This window comes from Papaver somniferum, chromosome 5 (assembly GCF_003573695.1).
Source record: "Papaver somniferum cultivar HN1 chromosome 5, ASM357369v1, whole genome shotgun sequence".
NCBI lineage: Eukaryota > Viridiplantae > Streptophyta > Magnoliopsida > Ranunculales > Papaveraceae > Papaver > Papaver somniferum.
The window spans coordinates 130,999,182-131,019,415 of record NC_039362.1 but is presented as its reverse complement, the minus strand read 5'-3'; positions in this window follow the sequence as shown (position 1 = coordinate 131,019,415).

The following is a 20,234-nucleotide window of genomic DNA, read 5'->3' as shown; positions in this document are numbered from 1 at the left end:
TCGCCTCTGTAGTGTTACAAACTCCTTTGCGACTTCTCCAATAAATTCGTTTCCTTCCCTGGGACTTAAACACACCTTTTATACTACTCAGAAACCTAAAAATAGCTATTAATTCTCTCTTTTTCTTTTCGTGCAAGCCACGGCAATAATCTCTTCTGCCGACTTCCTTAATCATTTCTGAGACTTCCAAACCATCCTAAACTCTTCCTTAGATAAAATACTACCTTAGGAAACAATATCACGCGTTTAGTCTCCCTGGAATTCCTAAAATAATTCCACAAAGTTTCCGTGCAAAACTCAAACTATGTTTCCTTTTTCCGGCTTATCCAGCCCAATTCGATTGATTCCAGCGCACATACTAGGCCTTTTTAGTTGAATCACGTCCAGCCCAGCAAATTTCAGTGATTGAATCTCACTAAAACATCTTCGAAATCCAATCGAAAGTTTGGTTCTTCGCTGGTTATTTCTTCCCGCCTTTTTCTGAATTTATACGAAGAAGATGACCTCCCCCTATCCTGTGATGGTATCCCTTTAGCAGCTGCCTGGAAATGGATGCCCCTTAGTAATTGGTCACCCCTTATCCATTTGAGGGGTCCGAACAGCAAGTGTCCTCCGGGGGTGCCCCGCGCAAATTTTCGAGTCGATTTTTCCAAAAATGTTTGTTGGCCAAAAATACCTACACACACATAAAACACCATGATAAGTACAAAAATGAGCACTACCAATATATAGAATCGAGACAAATTAGACACAAAAATGTGTCTATCAGTTTACTCGACAAATGATTCATATGGTGTCTCAGAAGAAAAATCTTGGGTTTCCCTGCCTCATTAGCAGAATTAGCAGTCACTTCAAGGTTATTCCCATTGGTACTTGCACTGATCAAGCTACTCCCCTATCTCAGGGAGACATTAACAAAATGAAGAAACCTGCCAATCCTGAAGTCGCTCGTCTACTTCAAAGGAATGAGTGCTTGGAGAGACAATTGACTCATGCTGTGACAGTCCACCCTGACCTAGATGAATCAATATCCAAGATTGCTGAGAACTTTTATCGCAATCTGGACTAGTGTCTTTGCCTTGATTTCTGTTTAAGCTCTTTGTCAAGTTATTATCTGTTAAACTTCTTGTGTGATGATCTATGTCTAAACCTTTTAATGGTTGTAATAACTCTTATGTTTAGACTTGAATGACTTTCTTTCAATTAAACTGCTACATATGTTAGATCCATAAGGAGTACAAATACTCTTGTTCAAAAGTCGGTATAAAAGTATTGATAGAAGATAGAATGAACTTTTGACATTACAAAAGTTAAAGCCTTTTATGTCATTGTTTTGATGGAAGAAAGGATAAAACTTTTGTTTACAAGGATTAAGTCTATTGTATGTCATTGTGCAAATAGTGATGGAAAATAGAATGAATCCTTGTCTATTCCGCAATATTGGTCGATCTCCGATCCACATTTTTGTGCATATACTGTGTTGCTCCATAAGTTTTCTTATGTTTGAGCATGACCAATTGAATTGATCATTCTCTTGTGGTCAGTTTAGTTATTGCTTCGTAAGTTCTCTTATGACGAGCATGACCAATTGAATTGATCACTTTCGTGGTTAATTTAGTTGTGTAATTCCAATTGAAATAATTATGGGTTTTCTTGTGGTTAATTTAATTGTGTATTTCGATTGGATTAATCATGAATTCTTTTGTAGATAATTTCAAATTCATGTTTTCATATGATTTGGTAATGTCCAAAGAAATCCTTCTTTCCTTGTGAAAGTAAGGTCGCCTTTGTTGTTCTTTCGGGAATGACATTTAATGGGGGAGAGTTATTTTTGAACTTGTTCTTAATTGCCAAATCTTTGTGGGGTGTGAGGCTGTGGAATATTATAGGGTTATCTTGTATCTTTATAAACTCCTTGATGAATGCATTTAGCTTCGGCTTTATGATGGCATCTAAATAAGTTCATATGGTATTATCTTTTGGTCATGAAGTATCTCCGTGAAAATTTCATTAGGACCCCACTAATTTTCGTACCTTTGCCAATTTATATTGACAAAAAGGGGGAGAATTAATGTATAGTGTGATACTGCAAATACATATGGTTTACGAATCATTATGTAAGGGGGAGTGGTTTTCATGTCAAGATGAAGTATTGACTAAGGGGGAGTGATACATATCACCATAGTATTGTTCTCAAAGTTGTGATACAATTGAACTTTGATGTTGTGTAATAATACTATGACATTGTTATCGCTACGGATCTTCAAAAACTATGATGCTGAACTTACAACCTTTAGGATCATGGAGTACTTGGAAGTGACGAAGATTTCGAGTCGAGTTGAAGATGCAAAGGAGATCAAGCATTTGGATGAGAAGCTACAATTTTTATTTATTTTGTAATCCATATGTATTGATAGTTTTGTCACTAAAATTGACAAAGGGGGAGATTGTTAGAGCACTGCTCGGTCAAACTCGCATGCGTTGCTATCTCAAGCATGTTTGTCAATGTTAGTGATCAAAACTATAAGTCTTGATTTCTATCCTATTTATAAATATCTCGGACTAGGACATAGTTTGTGTAGTTGAACTTAGACTTCACGTCGCTTATCACTTGAAGACGAAAAACTACTAAGGAGAGCTTGTGGAACTTCATCGACAAAAGGTATGTGGATACTTAAACTCATCTATCACTTGGAAAGTCCATTTCTACTCTATCTCCTATATTGAGACATAAGTCATGTTACGATATAGTTTTCTCTATACACATTTGAGAATTCGTACTGAGTATATCTCGCTTACATATTTCTCGAAATATGTGTTGGTAAGCTTTCGCTTCGACCAAGTTCATCTTATATCATGAGAAAATTGTCGAGTAACATCTTACATGGTTTGTGTGATACAATCATTTGGTGTAATACTTGGGATGTTTCGATAATGATTATTTCAATATCTTGAAAATTGCTTTGATGCTAATAGTGTGTGAAAACGGCTATTATCATTATAGAATGTTTCAATGATTTAAATAAGGAGTTGAGATTATGTAACCATATTTAGATATAAGCATATATAGTGTGTTCGCACATTAGTGTATAAATCCATAAACCGGGAACCAAGAGTATGCATATGTGTGTATACGAAATTGGTGAAGGAGACAGGTTAAGTATGCGTACCCGTACGCATATTGGTGGAAGTTTTCCAACCGAAAAATTCTACTAAGTTTGGGAATTAACAAGCTCTTAACTAGTCACCTTAAGTATGCCTACCTGTGCGCATACTGGCGGAAGTTTTCGAACCGAAAATTTCTGCTGAGTTTGGGAACTAAACCAACTCAAATCCGGTTGCTTAAGTACGCATACCCGTACACATACTTAAGCTGGTTACTTTATCAAATCGGTCAATTCATGAACTAAAACATTAATCAATAAGGAATGCAATCTTTGCAAACCGTGGCTATAATGTTCATGTATCGATTCAAATGAATCAAACCGATTTTGCTTCAATTGTATTCTTGTATAAATCCATGAGAATATAGCAATTGAACAACTCTTTAACTAGTTTCATTTGAGTCATTTGAACTAGTTATGGTTAAGATGAATAAGGTTTATATGAGAGTAATCATATGACTAACCTCGGTTAACTATTTGTGAAGCAACATGGTGTACACGTTTAAGAACGGTTACATAAACCTAAATGAGGGTACATTTCATTAGTGTGTAACAAGATAAGTTTGATCTAAAGGTTGAAAGATATTAGCTTGGTTGAATCAGGTTTTTCATCTAACGGTGAATACTGAATGTTATGTTACCAAGGTAACTTGGATTGCAAACCCTGATTTGAGAACTATATAAAGGAGAACTCTAGCAATTGGGAAACCTAGTCCACACACCTCATGTGTGTTACTAGTTGCATAACTAGAGTCGATTCTCCTTTAACCTTAGGTTTCTTCTCGAGACCCTGTAGGTTAACGACTTGAAGACTTCATTGGGATTGTGAAGCCAGACCCAACTATTCTCTTTGTAGTTGCATGATCTGGTCTTGCTGTTTCTATCGTGATTGAGTGCAATTGTAAAATTGGCTTGAGATTTATATCTCCGATAGGAAAGATAGAAAAGTAATCACAAACACCTTCGTCTCATCGTTTGTGATTCCACAATAACTTGTTTCACTCGTCGATTAAGTTTATTGTGAGGTGATTGATAATACTAGGTTGTTCTTCGGGAATATAAGTCCGGTTTATCAATTGGTTCATGTTCACCTTGAATTATCAAAAGACGGAACAAAAAATCTTGGGTATTTATGTGGGAGACAGATTTATTCAGTCCTATAAACTTTTCTGTGTGAGATAGATTTGTTTATCAAGTCTTCGACTTTGGGTCGTAGCAATTCTTAGTTGTGGGTGAGATCAGCTAAGGGAATCAAGTGCGTAGTATCTTGCTTGGATCAGAGACGTAAGGTGCGCAACTGTACCTTGAATCAGTGTGAGATTGATTAGGGTTCAACTACAGTCCAATCTGAAGTTAATTGGTAGTAGGCTGGTGTCTGTAGCGGCTTAATACAGTGTGGTGTTCAATATGGACTAGGTCCCGGGGTTTTCTGCATTTGCGGTTTCCTCGTTAACAAAATTCTCGTGTCTGTGTTATTTCTTTTCCGCATTATATTTTTTTATATAATTGAAATATCACAGGTTGTGCGTTAAGATTAATCAATTAGAATATCCAACCTTTGGTTGTTGATTTACATTGATTGACACTTGAACATTGGTCTTTGGTAACGTTCAAGTAATTCTGATAGACACATTTTGTGTCTAATTTGTCTCGATTCTATATATTGATAGTGCTCATTTTTGTACTTATTATGGTGTTTTATGTGTGTGTAGGTATTTTTGGCCAATAAACATTTTTGGAAAAATCGGCTCGAAAAGTTGCGTGGGGCACCCCCGGAGGACACTTTCTATTCAGACCCCTCAAATGGATAAGGGGTGACTAATTACTAAGGGGCATCCATTTCCAGGCAACTGCTAAAGGGAGACCAGCACAGGATAGGGGGAGGTCATCTTCATCGTTTTAAAAACTGAAATTGGCGGGAAATTTTGTGCATGCAACTGGCAGAGTTGGGGATTGATTTCGAAGGTGTTTTAGTGAGATTCAATCGCCAGAATTGATTGGGCTGGACGTGATTCAACTAAACAAGCCTCGTATAGTCGTTTGTTTGGATCGAATTGGGCTAGAAACCGAGTTGGAGATAAACAGGGAAAGTGTTTTTACACGGACCCTATTGAGATTATTTTTAGAAGTTCTAGAGAGACTAAAGACCTAAAACTCTTTCCAAAGATACATATCTATGTAAGGAAGAGTTTGAGACAATCGGGAAAGCTCAGAAACGCGTGGAACAATTTAGAGAAAAGATTATTGCCGTAACTGTCAAGGAAGGAAAAAAGAGATTTCGATGAGTTTTTGGGGAGATTAAATCGCTCTGTTGGCATATATAAGTTGCTGGGAGTTCAAGGGAGAAGGTCGAGACTTTGGGGGACCGAGCTGAGGGCTTGGTGAAGCTGCAGAGGTGAAAATCAAGAGTTGCAGAGAAGACGTTTTTGCTGCTGAAGAACAACGTCGTAGAACACTTCGCAACTTAGCAAGAAACCGTTACCTAATCTTTCAAATACAATACCTTTGTAAAAGCTTTGCAACAACTATTCCTGTTAGAATTTATTTGTAAGGGCAGCTTCCGTAACAGTGGATTCTGTAACAATTATATCTGTTACAGATTCACTTCTTCAATAAAAACACCTATTTGAGCCATGATTAAATATTTTGAGCGTGTTTTTGACATGAGGAGCTAAACCCAAACACTGGGATGATGGAGGAAGCCCTATTTCACAATCACTTGGTAACTATAATTGATTCTTTATGACTTTTGCACTTGTTTTAATCGATTTATGATTTTTCTTGATTAGTTGTGATTTTGTTTGATGTCGCATGCTGGGTTTTAGGAACTTTTGATGCGTCATGCTTGTGATTTACATCTAATGCTTTATAAAATCTACTTTTGGCAAAGAAAAGAGTCAACAAAAGAGCTAGAATTGTTATGAGTCATCATATGAACCAATTGAATGTGATTAGTGGTGAAATCCTAAGTCTCAGTACCTCACGATATTCGTGACAACCTTGTGAATATATTTTTAGTATTTTTATTCTTATTTCTTAAATCAAACCTTTACACAATCCGAGTTGAACGAACTTTACTACCACTTTCAAAACAACATCAAATTCCTCTTATATTCAATCGGGCTCGCAAATTTCTATTTACTGATTGCGGATTGAATTAAGAGTTAGAGATATTAAACTCTTTGATATACTTTATTTTAGATTGAGTCTAACTGTCTTGTTGATTCTCTAGAAAGTGTATTGGAGTAAGTCCTTCCAGATTGCCGAACGAATTGTTGGATGTGGTTGTTAGACCCCCACATTTTCAGTTACATTTGAGAATCTAATCTCTAAAAAGGAGAGTGATATACCACCAATATTTTCGTTCATGCACCCATAATACAACCCCTAGATAATCGTTGCTACAGATTGTAATCAACAAGTACAGTATCATTAATGTACTTATTTTCTTTCACTATAATTAATTATAAATGAGTTTATAAAGCGGAAATAAAAATAAAGCAAACACACCAAGATTTTTTTTAACGAGAAAAATACAATCTTGTAGAAAATCTTGGTACCTGGTCCAACCTAATAAACATAGATTTAAATTGTTACACCTCTTGCATAATATCAGACTTAACCATAGATGTAAAAGAGACAAAGTATACTCTTAAAGTTTCCATGCTATAGTTATATTTTAAGCATCCGTGAAACTCCTAGCAGAACATAAATTTTAGAAAATTCTCTTGTGAATCTTCTAGCATAATGCACGTTCTCTTCAGAAGACGCTCTTGTAAAATAAAACTAACATAATATAGTTTCTCTTTAAAAGATGATCCACAGTCCTCCATGAAAACTATTGTTAACCCCACCTCCAATATGATATCTATTTGATGTCCTTTAAATATTATAATCAAAGTAATGTAAAATAATTACCAATTAACCCTCAACAGTTATGATTTAAATTGTTTAAAAACTTGTATAGATTCTAGTTAATTCTATCTCATAAGATCCATCTAAGTACAAGCTTAGATCCTAGTCTTGTGGAACTAACAAGGTCTGAGACAAAGAACTAGCTTCTTATAGTTTCTATAAATCTTATTCCTCAATCTATAGTTCTTTAATGGTCAGTCTATATCAGAAAAGACAGGCCTCAAAATAAAAAAATAACTATAATAATCAAGGTAAGATCCCGGATAACAAAGATCCATCAGGTAAAAGATAGTCTCACCGGACTTCATAAAGCACAAGTAAAGACTTAAAATTTGTAACATAATTATGTTTCTCGGGGAAACCTAGGTATATGGAAAACGACTCTTGCAGTAACTTGAATGTGCATCATGCATGGATTACGAATCCTTGTTCTAGAGAGTCTTTTATTTATAATGAAATATAAGCCTAGGCTTTTTAAAGTTCAAGTAACGATTACTTGCTTTCCTAAGTTCGTGAACTATTTTCCATGTTTACAAATTACTTCGATCCCAAGTAATCTGAATACTACTTAGAGTAGCTTTTTAGTTTGGTCCCAAGAAGACTTGTTTCCATAGTCGGAATATTCTATCAATAGAATTCTTTCCTTTGATAGAAGTCGTAAGAGTGGTGATAAAGTACTTTCCAAAGAAGGATGCTTCTAGAATTTAGCTTCTATACGATTAAAAAAAGCACTAACTTACTCACAATAGCATGGTGCCAATAATGAAAACTATTAAGCGCATGAAAAGTTTGTCTTATGATACAAAGAAGAATGGTGCATACACGTATTTATCAATAAAGGCCATGAACCGTAAGTTCACGAGTTAACCAATATGGTCTGTGAATAAATCAAGTACCATACGGTTCAGTAACGAACCTTACAGTATGGGAACTGAAAAATTCAATTCGCAAACTCAAGAAACTTTGGTGTTAACTGAAGCAGCCAAGCATTTTACTATTCACTAACTTCATAAATCAATTGGCGAACGCAAGTACAATTTGGAGTTCAACAGAAAACTCGTAGAATCGAAAAATTTACAACCTCTAGTACATATTAGACGTCTAAAATTTGTACAGTTCATGAACTCAAGTTGCAACTTAGAATGTTAGGCACTTTTTGTGCAAACATAGTTTTTTTGAACAATTAGATTTGTTCTCAACCTTAAGTTCATCTGAAAATTCATTCCTGAAGTTCTAATTTTGGGATTAGTCAAGTACAAGCTTGAACTCGAATCTTATTCTTTGTATCTCATTAATAACTACATCCAACGATATTGTCTTAGACGATAGAAAAAAATGAGTCAAATAATATAGTTAGTATTCACTACCTTTGTTAATGAAGTTCTTACTGATATTTTTTTGTGTGATCTTCATCCTTTAATCTTCAAGGATATTCGATGGATTCTGACATTCAGCTACCTAAATCTAATCATATTCCGAGACTAAGGTTAATTAGTAGACTTAAATCAAGAAATTTTTTGGTCATCTAACATTGACAACAAGCTTGAATACCTTAAATCCCTAGAAAAATGGGACATATGAATATACATTATACTTGGATTTTATAAAAAATTACAATCTCATTGTTTTTCTAATTACAAAATACTCTCGAATTCTTTCAAACCATAATAGATTACTATAGGTATCTTGTTCCAGATATTATCACTTTGGATATCATTATAAAGCTGGAACTGTCAAGAATGAATCGTCAAACTGAAACTGGCGTCGCAGTGAAATGCCAATTAAGCTTGTCTTAAAAATACAACCAAATATTTCAAGCAAAAAGTCAGTGCATTAGAATATGGCGAGAAGATTCATCTTGAAAAAAAAAGGAAAATCAGAGTACACATCAATTCCTCTTTTTTCCAGCAAGTCCCTAGCAAACAAATGATTATACATCAAAGACCCCATTAAACAACTCATTTTGTAAGATATTTCTTGCTTCAAACAAAGGATTAATGGGTTCAGATAAATTGTTGTTGGTGAGACTATCATAGGTAGACTTTATAGAGTTTTTTTTTTTGCTAGGGATAACCCACTCTAGCACAACATCTTAGATGTTTTTTAAATTGACAACATCTAAAACACATGAGACCCTTCTATTTCATTTATATCTTCAACACTGAGTCTTCTAGGAAAGTACAAATGCCAATTGATTATTCCTACATCCTCAGTATATAAGTCAGCAACATGTTTTCATGTGGCTCTGGCCAAAGAATAAAGAGTGGGAAACATAGATTGAATGAGAGTGAAATGACGAGGTTACCAAGTACACCAAAATCTTCCAATATCAACCTATGCAAGACACACCTTGTGTGATCTAATATAGATAAGAACTATCAAGAAGATGACAACAACAAGGTGTACACTAGAGTAAGTTCGGAATTCGAACCAAACTATGGGATCAAATACTTAATGTATTTACTTTAATTATAAATGAAAAGCAATATAACGCCGAAGTAAAGTAAATCACACAACGCACAAGAATTTTTTAACAAGGAAAATAAAATACAGAAAACCCCGGGACCTTGTTCAGTTTCTAATACTCTCAAAATTAAGCTGCTATACAAAGACTACTACAAATTCATATAGTTGAAACCGAATAAACTAACTCCAAGTCAGTTCCTTCAGTATCCTCGCACCTACTACCAATTTGGTCTACCCACGTGAGTCATAATATAGAGTCCACTATATTAAGTCGCTTCACCTGTTGTGAAGACTTCAATCACTCAACTCTTTTGCATCGTATCCCGGAATAATAAAGGACTAATATGTTTCAGTGACTGCTTGTCAATCTCAGGAAATTAATTAGAGATATAGTTGAGCACGCTCTTCCATTTATTCTTTATTTTCTGTTTTGTAAATATTCCAACTATAATCTAACTAATATACCGAAATCTCTCTTGGATGACGACTCAATATTAGCTAGCATGTAAAACATACTTTATTGGTATGTCAACCAGAGATGTGCTTTTCCAGTGAGATATGAATGACACATAAATTTTGAATATCATAAAGATATTTAGAAAATTTTGGTTTGGGATCTCATTGAGTATGAAGGAAAATACTTGAACATTAATTCATAAGAGTTTAGCATATGTTCAAATACTATGTCGACATCGTGTGAACTTTCCATATTAACCAAACCATATCTTCGACCGCTATCTGAACCCTAAGTTAATAGATGAAATTGAAATACATCTTATTTGGTTAATCATTAAGATCAGTACAACTAGAAATCCTTGCTAATGATCTTTGGGACCGGTCCTTGTAGAGATCCTTGTTTAAGGTATTGGTCATATTAGAGATCCTTATGATCGATCCTAGTAGATATCCCTTTTTAAGGGATCGGTCCTAGAATAAATCCTTTGATTCATTTTAACTACGAACAAGTTTCTAGGTACAAATCAACCCAAAAGTTTAACACACTAACTAGTAAAAAAATTACCAAATAGTGTTATGTTGAATCTACGAAGTTCAAAAGACAAAATTTATATTTCATAACTCAATATACCAAAGTTTTATGATACAATTGGTAATATACTTCCTTAACACTTTGACCATAATGGAACGATCACGTCATTAATACTAGAGATACATAAACATACTTTATATGTTATATTTTAATCTAAACATCTTGAAAAAAAATGTAGATATAAATAGAAAAAGTCAAATCTGTATTACTAACCTCGAAGAGAAAGATGATTCATTCGTTGATGTCGATACGTCTTTGGTTTCTTCTGAGTAACACCAGCAAGTTCCAACATTTGTATTGTTCTTAGTCTAAGCTAACAAAGATGAATCTAGTAATCTAATCAAGCATCCTTGAGTTTTGGAGCTAAAATATGACAACCAAACTTGACATACCAACGCTTGTTGGGTTCAACCGAGCAATGCTTTAACATGGAGCATCTAATTATCAACCCTAAAACGGATACCAGTACCCTTGTTTACTTTGAATCTGATATGTCTTGGAAATAGAGGCGCACTTTATAATATTTCTCCACAAAAATCAGCCATGAGAAGTTTTAAGGGTTCTAAAGAGTCATTTGACCATCTTAGTGCCATATTTTTCGATATTTACATTCCATCAAAGAGTATCTTATTCCTTCGCAAATGTCCACGACCATTTAGTATGGAGAGACTTAATCATCTTCCTTGAGATTTTGATACCTAATCGTCCATACTTTTTCCTCGTACAAGACACCTCATGTTTTACCATATGCATCTTTTTTATCCCTTTGTTATCATTCCAAAAAAGTCTCTTTTGAGCTTCCCAAGTTTTCTGAGACCGAGGAAGGAATTTCATAAAGAGATAAAAATATATCAGCTAGCTAGCATGTAAACTGGAATGAAAGTCATCTTGCCTGCTTTATTTAACAAAGGCTTTTTCCATCCATCAAGTTGAGAGTTAAAATTGTCAATTACTAGATCCCGTTTTGCAGTACCACCACATTTATCACCAATAGGCAATCCCAAATATTTTGTAGGAAGTGAATCAATATGACAACCCAAAAGAGAAAAAGATTGAGTTGACTCACCCTCGAAACCCAATCCATATTCATTTTTAAGCTAATTAATTAATAGTGTTGAGAAGTAAACCAAAATACTATGAAAAAGATAAAAGGGATCAACAATGTATATTAATACAGTGTGAAGAAAGTGATATGGATCAACAGTGTGTGTTGATCCAGTATAGTATGGATCAACTGGGACAGTTGACATGAAGTGGATGGATCAACAAGAGTTGTTGATCCATGGTACGATATTTAGAAGTTTACTTGGGTTGCAAGTATTACTGGTTTTAAGAATTTGTTTATGTGAGAATTGTCTAGAAGTTTCTTGTTAGAGTTTATTTTTTATTAGGAAAGTCTTTTTACGTAAGAGTCAAGTTTGTGAGTCATATAAATAGGTTGTTGAGCCATGAGACGAAATACATCAATTGAAGAGAGTTTGTTTGAGTTAAGTTTTGTGTTCTTTTCACTAAGTCTTTGATATCAGATTTTCTACATCTGGTATCAGGTTCTAGGACTGTGGGTATGAGAAGTTAAGTTGAAGAAGATGACAAGTTTAAGTTCAATCAAGGTGCCGGTGTTTGAAGGTAAAAACTTTGAACACTGGAGGTTGCATATGGAGAATATATGCATATTCCAAGAGGTTTGGGATATTGTGAAGGATGGTTATGTAGAACCAGCAGAAGGATTTGTACTTGAAGGAGCTGCGCAAACTCAATTAACTGAAAACAAAAAGAAGAATTCTAAAGCTACATATATTCTTCATCAGGGCATTCATGAATCTCTCATGGACAGAGTTATCTATATCAAGCAAGTTAAAGCAACATGGGATGGTTTGGTTAGCTATTATACAGGTTCTGACAAGGTTAAGAAGGTTAGGTTACAAACTTTGAAAAGAAAATATGAACTGCTGCAGATGGAGACAACTGAAACAATATCAGATTTTTTTCTCAAAAACACTGAATCTTGTCAATGAGATGAAGGCCAATGGTGATACTGTAGAAGATTCAACAGTTGTAGAAAAGATTTTAAGAAGCTTGCCTGAAAAATTTGGGTCAAAAGTTACTGCTATAGAAGAATGCAACACAGTTGCAACAATGACTCTTAATAAGTTGTTGGGTTCATTACAAGCTTATGAACAAAGGTTGTTGGAGAAGACAGTTGTTGCAAAACAAGTTGAAGAAGCTCTTCAAAGTCAAGTTAGCTGGAGAAATAATCAAGGAAAACCTAATGCTGGAGGTTTTCATAACGGAAGTTATAGGAAGCCATTTGTTAGATCAAAAATACAGTGTTATAACTGTGGAGATTTTGGACACATTGCTACTGAATGTCCAAAACCTAGAAAGACAATTGCTAATAACTACAAAGCAAATTTCAAAGCTAATATTACACAAATCCAAGAAGAAGATGAAGAAGAAAAGAAAGCTGAAAATATGTTGTTGGCTTGTCATACATCTGAAGAACAACCTCAACATAAGTGGTATCTAGATACAGGTTGCAGCAATCATATGAGTGGAAGAAAAGATTTGTTTGATAATCTTGATGAATCCGTGCGATCAACTGTGAAGTTTGGAAACAATTCTACCATTCTAGTTATGGGAAAAGGTAGGATTGGAATTTTTCTGAAAAATGGTGCAAAAACATATATTATGGATGTGTTTTATGTACCAGGTTTGCATCAAAATCTTTTGAGTAAGGGTCAATTGTCTGAAAGAGGTTATTCTATGAACATCTTTAATGGTGTTTGTACATTTCGAGATCGTTTTAGAAGACTTATTACAAGAGTGCAGATGACTAAGAATAGATTGTTTCCTTTGAATATTCAGTATCAAAAGGAAATCTGTTATAGTAGCAGTGTTCATGATGATTCTTGGTTATGGCATAAAAGTATGGGACATGTAAACTTTAACAGTTTGCAAACTTTAGCAAAGAAGGAGATGGTGTCAGGATTACCCTTTATTGAGGTACCAGAATCAAGATGTGAAAATTGCATCTTTGGCAAGCAGCACAGAGATCCATTCCCAGTCAACAAAGCTAGAAGAGATGATCAACAATTGGAGATTGTTCATAGTGTTCTGTGTGGTCCTATTGAAGTAACTTCACATGGAGGTAATAATTATTTTATAACTTTCATTGATGATTTTAGTATAAAAGCATGGGTTTATTTGCTTAAACAAAAGAGTGATGCATTTCAAGCTTTTAGAAGTTTCAAAGCTTATGCTGAGAGACAAATTGGTAAGAGTATCAAGATCTTGAGAACTGATAGAGGTAAAGAATATACTGTTGTTGAAAAGTTTATGGAAGAGCATGGCATTCAGCATCAACTAACTGCAAGATATACACCACAACAAAATGTAGTTGCAAAGAGGAAGAATAGAACCATAATGGAGATGGAAAGAAATATAAGAAGAACAAAAGATTTACCAAAAAGTTTTTGGGGTTATGCAGTTGACACAGCTGTGTATTTACTCAACAGATGTCCTACAAATAGTTTGAAAAACATAACACCAGAAGAAGCTTGGAGAGGTGTAAGACCAAGTGTAAGACATCTGAAATTTTTTGGGTGTACTGCATATGCACATGTACCCAAAGAACTAAGAAATAAATTGGATGGCAAGAGTGAGAAGTGTATCCTTGTTGGTTATAGTTCAGTAACCAAAGGATATAAATTATACAACCCAGAAGCAGGAAAAGTGTTTACAAGTACAGATGTGATCTTTGATGAAGATTCACAATTGAACTGGAATAATGGATCAACAAGGGATGTTGATCCACATAATATTGGATCAACGAGGAATGTTGATCCACATGCTGCTGTCAGAACAGTTCCAGTTGAAGTTGAAGAAGAAGTGCAGATTCAAGATAATGTTGAAGAGAAACATGAAGAAGCAAGAACAGAAACAGTACAACAACAAGAAACTACAAGACCAAGAAGAAAATATATCATACCTGCTAGGTTGAATGATTATATTGTATCAAGAGATGATCAAGATACTGATGACGAAGTAGTGAATTTTGCACTATTTGGAGATTGTGATCCTGTAACTTATGAAGAAGATTCAAAAGAACAAGGTTGGATTCAAGCTATGAATGAAGAACTGAAGTCAATTGAGAAGAATGATACATGGGAACTAACAGAACTTCCACCAAGGAAGAAACCCATAGGTGTTAAGTGGGTTTATAAAACAAAATACAAGTCAAATGGTGAAGTGGATAGAAAGAAAGAAAGGTTAGTTGCTAAGGGATATAGACAAAGACAATGAGTAGATTACTCAGAAGTATTTGCACCAGTTGCAAGATTAGACACAGTGAGAGTGATAATTGCATTAGCTGCACAAAAGGAGTGGAAGATTTTTCAGATGGATGTGAAGTCAACATTTTTGAATGGAGTATTGGAAGAAGAAGTTTATATTGAGCAACCAGCTGGTTACATTATGGAGAGGAAGGAGAATGAAGTATACAAGCTAAACAAAGCATTGTATGGTTTGAAACAAGCACCAAGAGCTTGGTATACAAGAATATATTCATATTTCATTAAGAAATGATTTACAAGATATCCACATGAGCATACTTTGTATTTGAAAGCTGATACTCTTGGCAATCACATCATAGTGTGTCTATATGTGGATGATCTTATATTTACTGGAAATAGTTCTGAGATGATTAATGAATTCAGGGAGGATATGGTGAAGGAGTTTGAGATGACAGATCTTGGTTTAATGTCATATTTTCTTGGCATAGAGGTACAACAAACTGAAAAAGGAATTTTCATAAATCAGCAAAGATATGCAGAAGGAATACTAAAGCGTTTCAAGATGGATAATTGTAATCCAATCTTAACACCATTAGAAGAGAGATTGAAGTTGACAAGAGAAGGCTCGGGAGAACTTGTGAATTCAACAGACTTTAAAGGTCTTGTTGTATGTCTTAGATATCTGACTGCTACAAGACCTGACATTATGTATGCAGTTGGATTGGTTAGCAGATTTATGGAAGAACCCAGACAATCACATTTACAAGCTGCAAAATGTATTCTGAGATATGTCAGAGGTACAACCAGTATGGGAATTCTCTATAATGTTTCAGAAGATCCAAAACTAGTTGGTTTTACTGATAGTGATTGGGCTGGTGATACATAAGGAATAAGAAGCACATCAGGTTATGGATTTCATTTAGGAACTGGTTTTTTCTCTTGGTCATCAAAGAAACAACAAGTTGTTGCATTATCTACAACAGAAGCTGAGTATATAGCTGCTAGCAATTGTGCTACACAAGTTGTATGGCTAAGAATGATGCTGAAGTCATTGTTTCAAGAACAGAAGACGCCAACAACAATAGTTTGTGACAACAAGTCTACAATTTCATTAACTAAGAATCCAGTGCTTCATGGAAGGAGTAAGCACATTGATATTAAGTATCATTACATTAGAGATCTTATCAGTAACAAGGAGATAACTGTGGAGTTTTTTGAGAGTGAAGAGCAAGTAGCGAATATTTTAACCAAGTCTTTGAAGTCTAACACTTTCATTTACTTGCGTGGAAAGTTGGGAATAATTAGAAAAGAGTATCTTGGTTTAAGGGAGGATGTTGAGAAGTAAACCAAGATACTATGAAAAAGATAGAAGGGATCAACAATGTGTGTTGATACAGTGTGAAGAAAGTGATATGGATCAACAATGTGTGTTGATCCAGTATAGTATGGATCAACTGGGACAGTTGACATGAAGTGGATGGATCAACAAGAGTTGTTGATCCATGGTACGGTATTTAGAAGTTTACTTGGGTTGCAAGTATTACTGGTTTTAAGAATTTGTTTACGTGAGAATTGTCTAGAAGTTTCTTGTTAGAGTTTGTTTTTGATTAGAAAAGTCTTTTTACTTGAAAGTCAAGTTTGTGAGTCATATAAATAGGTTTTTAAGCAATGAGACGAAATACATCAATTGAAGAGAGTTTGTTTGAGTTAAGTTTTGTGTTCTTTTCATTAAGTCTTTGATATCACATTTTCCACAAAAAACTTAACTTTCCCGATACCTGCATCCAAAAATATTATAACTTAACTTTTCCAATACCGGCAGCCGAAAATAGTATAATTTTCAGTTTAATGGAAATCACGCATCATGGCAGAAGGGTTGATTTGGACGAATGAAATTTTATTTCAGTTGTTCTATGATATGTCATGGTTGTTGAGTTCCAAGTCACTGAATTATCGTTAATACTCACTGTAGTAAGAAGATTATGTCCTATCAATGAATTAAGGTTTTAATTTTCCATCAACTGTACCTGGAGGAAAAATAATTTTTCAAATTGTCACAGCTTTTAGAATCCTAAAAAAATTCACGTCCTAAATAAATGTTCCATAAAAAGAATATAAATAGTCTATTGGTTTTTTCGGAAAATGGGTCATTTGTCCAAATATGTTTAAAACATGGTTCAAATGGATGAGTAAAAATTTGTATGGGTGAAATGGACACCAAAAAAATAGCAAGGATAAAACCGGATTCATCCCGACTTAAACTTAAAAATTAGCAAGGATGAAACCGGATGCATCCTGATGTAAATTAAAAATAAGAAAAAGTATTTGAAAATGGATAGGTGAAACTGTTTACATCCTGGCTATTTTTACATTTTTTTCCATTTAAACAGTATCAAAATCTAAATGTCCTTTTCACCCCGAAATTGCTGATTTTGGTCTTTTTAACCAATTTTGTGATTTTTTTCAGATATCAGAATATTGTCACAGAGTTATTAGCTCATGAGAGCTTTTTGTATGAAAAGGGAGAGAGTCGAACTCACAAACTCGCTTAGTCTTTCGTTGTGTTTTCTTTTCATTGACCTGCTGGTTTTGATTCGACCTCTGATTAGGCACGAGTTTGATCAAATCCTTTGTTTTTAGTTTGAGTTAGGTCTAACTCACGACTTGACATAGATCTAACTCTGATCTTTTGAGTCAAGAAATGAAACGCCCATAATATATTGGACCAAGTCATTGACTCACATATCTGTTCCAGACTAGCCTGGAGATTGCAATCCAATCTAAAAGAAAAAAAACATGATTAGAACCCCACTGTACTGCCTAGTGGTTCCTATTAGTTTTTTTTTTCAAACAATACACTTACATTTGTGTGGGTCCCATTCCTGCAGGGCCCAATACACCCTAAAGGCTACGCACTGCCAAAATAGTCTGAATTCGTGATTTGTCCGGGGGAAAAATATGGTTCAGTCCAAAATCTCATCCAAATATACTAGTTAGTCCACACCCGTTTAACTAGGTACAAATTAGTCCTTTATTTATTTGAAATATGAAAAGTACACTACTAACCCTTCATATTTACAATTTAACCCAAATATTTTCAGTTTAGTCCATAGTGACTCATGATAACGTCACCAATTTCTAAAAATATAAAAACAATTTAAAAACGATTTATCTTTCGAACCACTCGTCCAAAATTTATAAACTTTATATATTCGGAAAGCTCTTTCCAATAGCTACAAAAAGAGTACCCATATGACTATATAATTTTCACTTTTAAAAAATAATAATTTTCACTTTATTATTTGATGTGTACAAAAAAGTGCACCTGCACGAAAATTCAAAAGTTTATGCAGTCAGTGTTTTACATGTGCACCACTTTGTCCATGCCTACAAAACCTGGATGAATTAGTCATTCATATCCACTGTCAGACCTACTTTTTCATGGAAATTACACTGGTATGTACAACCTTGCGAAACATGCATGAAACCGGCTACTCATAACCACACACAAACCTATTTTTTTACTGGAATTACACATATGCACCAATATGCACATCCTACAAAACATTCATATATTAAATCGATCATTCATAACCACACACCGACCTATATTTCATTGAAAATACATTGGTGCACATATATGTACACCCACACAAAGCATGGAACAAACAATTATATTCGCCTACAAATTAAACTATTTCATTGGATTTAGACAAGTGCAGTAGTATGTACACAGCTACCTTTTGTATAAACGTAACATGAAAACTCAGATGGATTTGAACCATCAACCCCCACAAACCTTGTGATAGGCTTGGGTGCTCTACCATTTTGAGCTTGTGAGTCTCTAAATTAGATTCATAACGAAAAGAAAAAAAAATTGATGCCAAAGGTGTCACTATTTACACATCAACAATCTACATTGTATAATTATGTACACATTAAGAATCAACAGATGTACAACTATGTACACATTAACAATCAACAAGCTACAACTATATACACATTAAGAATCAACATGTGTATAAATCCTATGACCCAGGTTATTATCACCAACAACACGACAACCATTTTGGTATCCACAAAAAAAAATGTAAGCGAAAATACTATTAGGAATCTCCATAACCATCTATGTGTCATTTTCTCATATCTGCGTAACTTCGTACACCCTGATTACGAAAAAAAAAGAAGGATAAACTCACCTAGATTAATAATTTTCCAAGTCGTTTGTTGTACATCTTGAGTAATGTCTGCAGCTTTCTCTTTACCAATCCCTAGCTGCAATAATTTTCACCCAGCTTAAAATCCTCAACATCACACTTGGAAATAAAATCATGTAATAACTATCCGAATTCTTAAAAAAGTAAAAAAAAAACCTCGACTGCTGCATCACATGATTTCACTCCTATATGATTCACCGAACCCTTAGAACAAATATCATCAGATGCCCCGATGGTCAGAAAATCCTAATGTGAAATGGCACCATATCACTTACACAAACTCTCCTCAATGTTTATGTTGTGCCACTATGGAATATCAGAAAAGAGAGCAACAGTAATGGTGTACACGCTTACAAAAATCCATCATCTATACCTACAAAACATGCATATACTATTGACATAGCATAGTGGTGTACAACTATCTATACACCTATAAAAAAAATTAAAAAAATCCAACATCCATACCTACAAAACAAGTCATATATATTATTGGGATTGTACAATGGTGTACAACTATGTACACACCTACAAAAACCTAATAAATCCAACATACATACCCAGGAAGAGACCATAAAATAGTGAAAGAGCACAATGATGTACAACTATGTACGCACTTACAAAAAAATCCATCATTTATACCTAAAACATGCATATATTATTGAGGTAGCGCACAATGGATGAAAAAAATCTAATGAATCCAACATTCATACAAGCAAAACAAGTCATAGATTTTATTGAGATTATACAGTGGTGTACAAACTATGTACACACCTATAAAAATCAACCAAATCCAAGGCCATAAAATCATGAGAGAACACAATGGTGTATAACAATGTACACACCTACAGAAATCCAACATTTATACTACAAAACGTGTATTTATTATTGAGATAGCACAACATGTATACCACAAAACATGCATGTATTATTGAGATAGCACAATGGTGTACAACTATGTACACACCTATAAAAAAATTCAAAAATTATACACATTAGTGTTTTCCCTAATTTTTGGTTTGTATTACAAATACAACTATATACACCTAAATTATCAACACGTGGACAACTATGTACACCTAAATAATATAACGTACATGTTAGTGCTTTCCCTAATTTCTATTTTTGGTTTGTA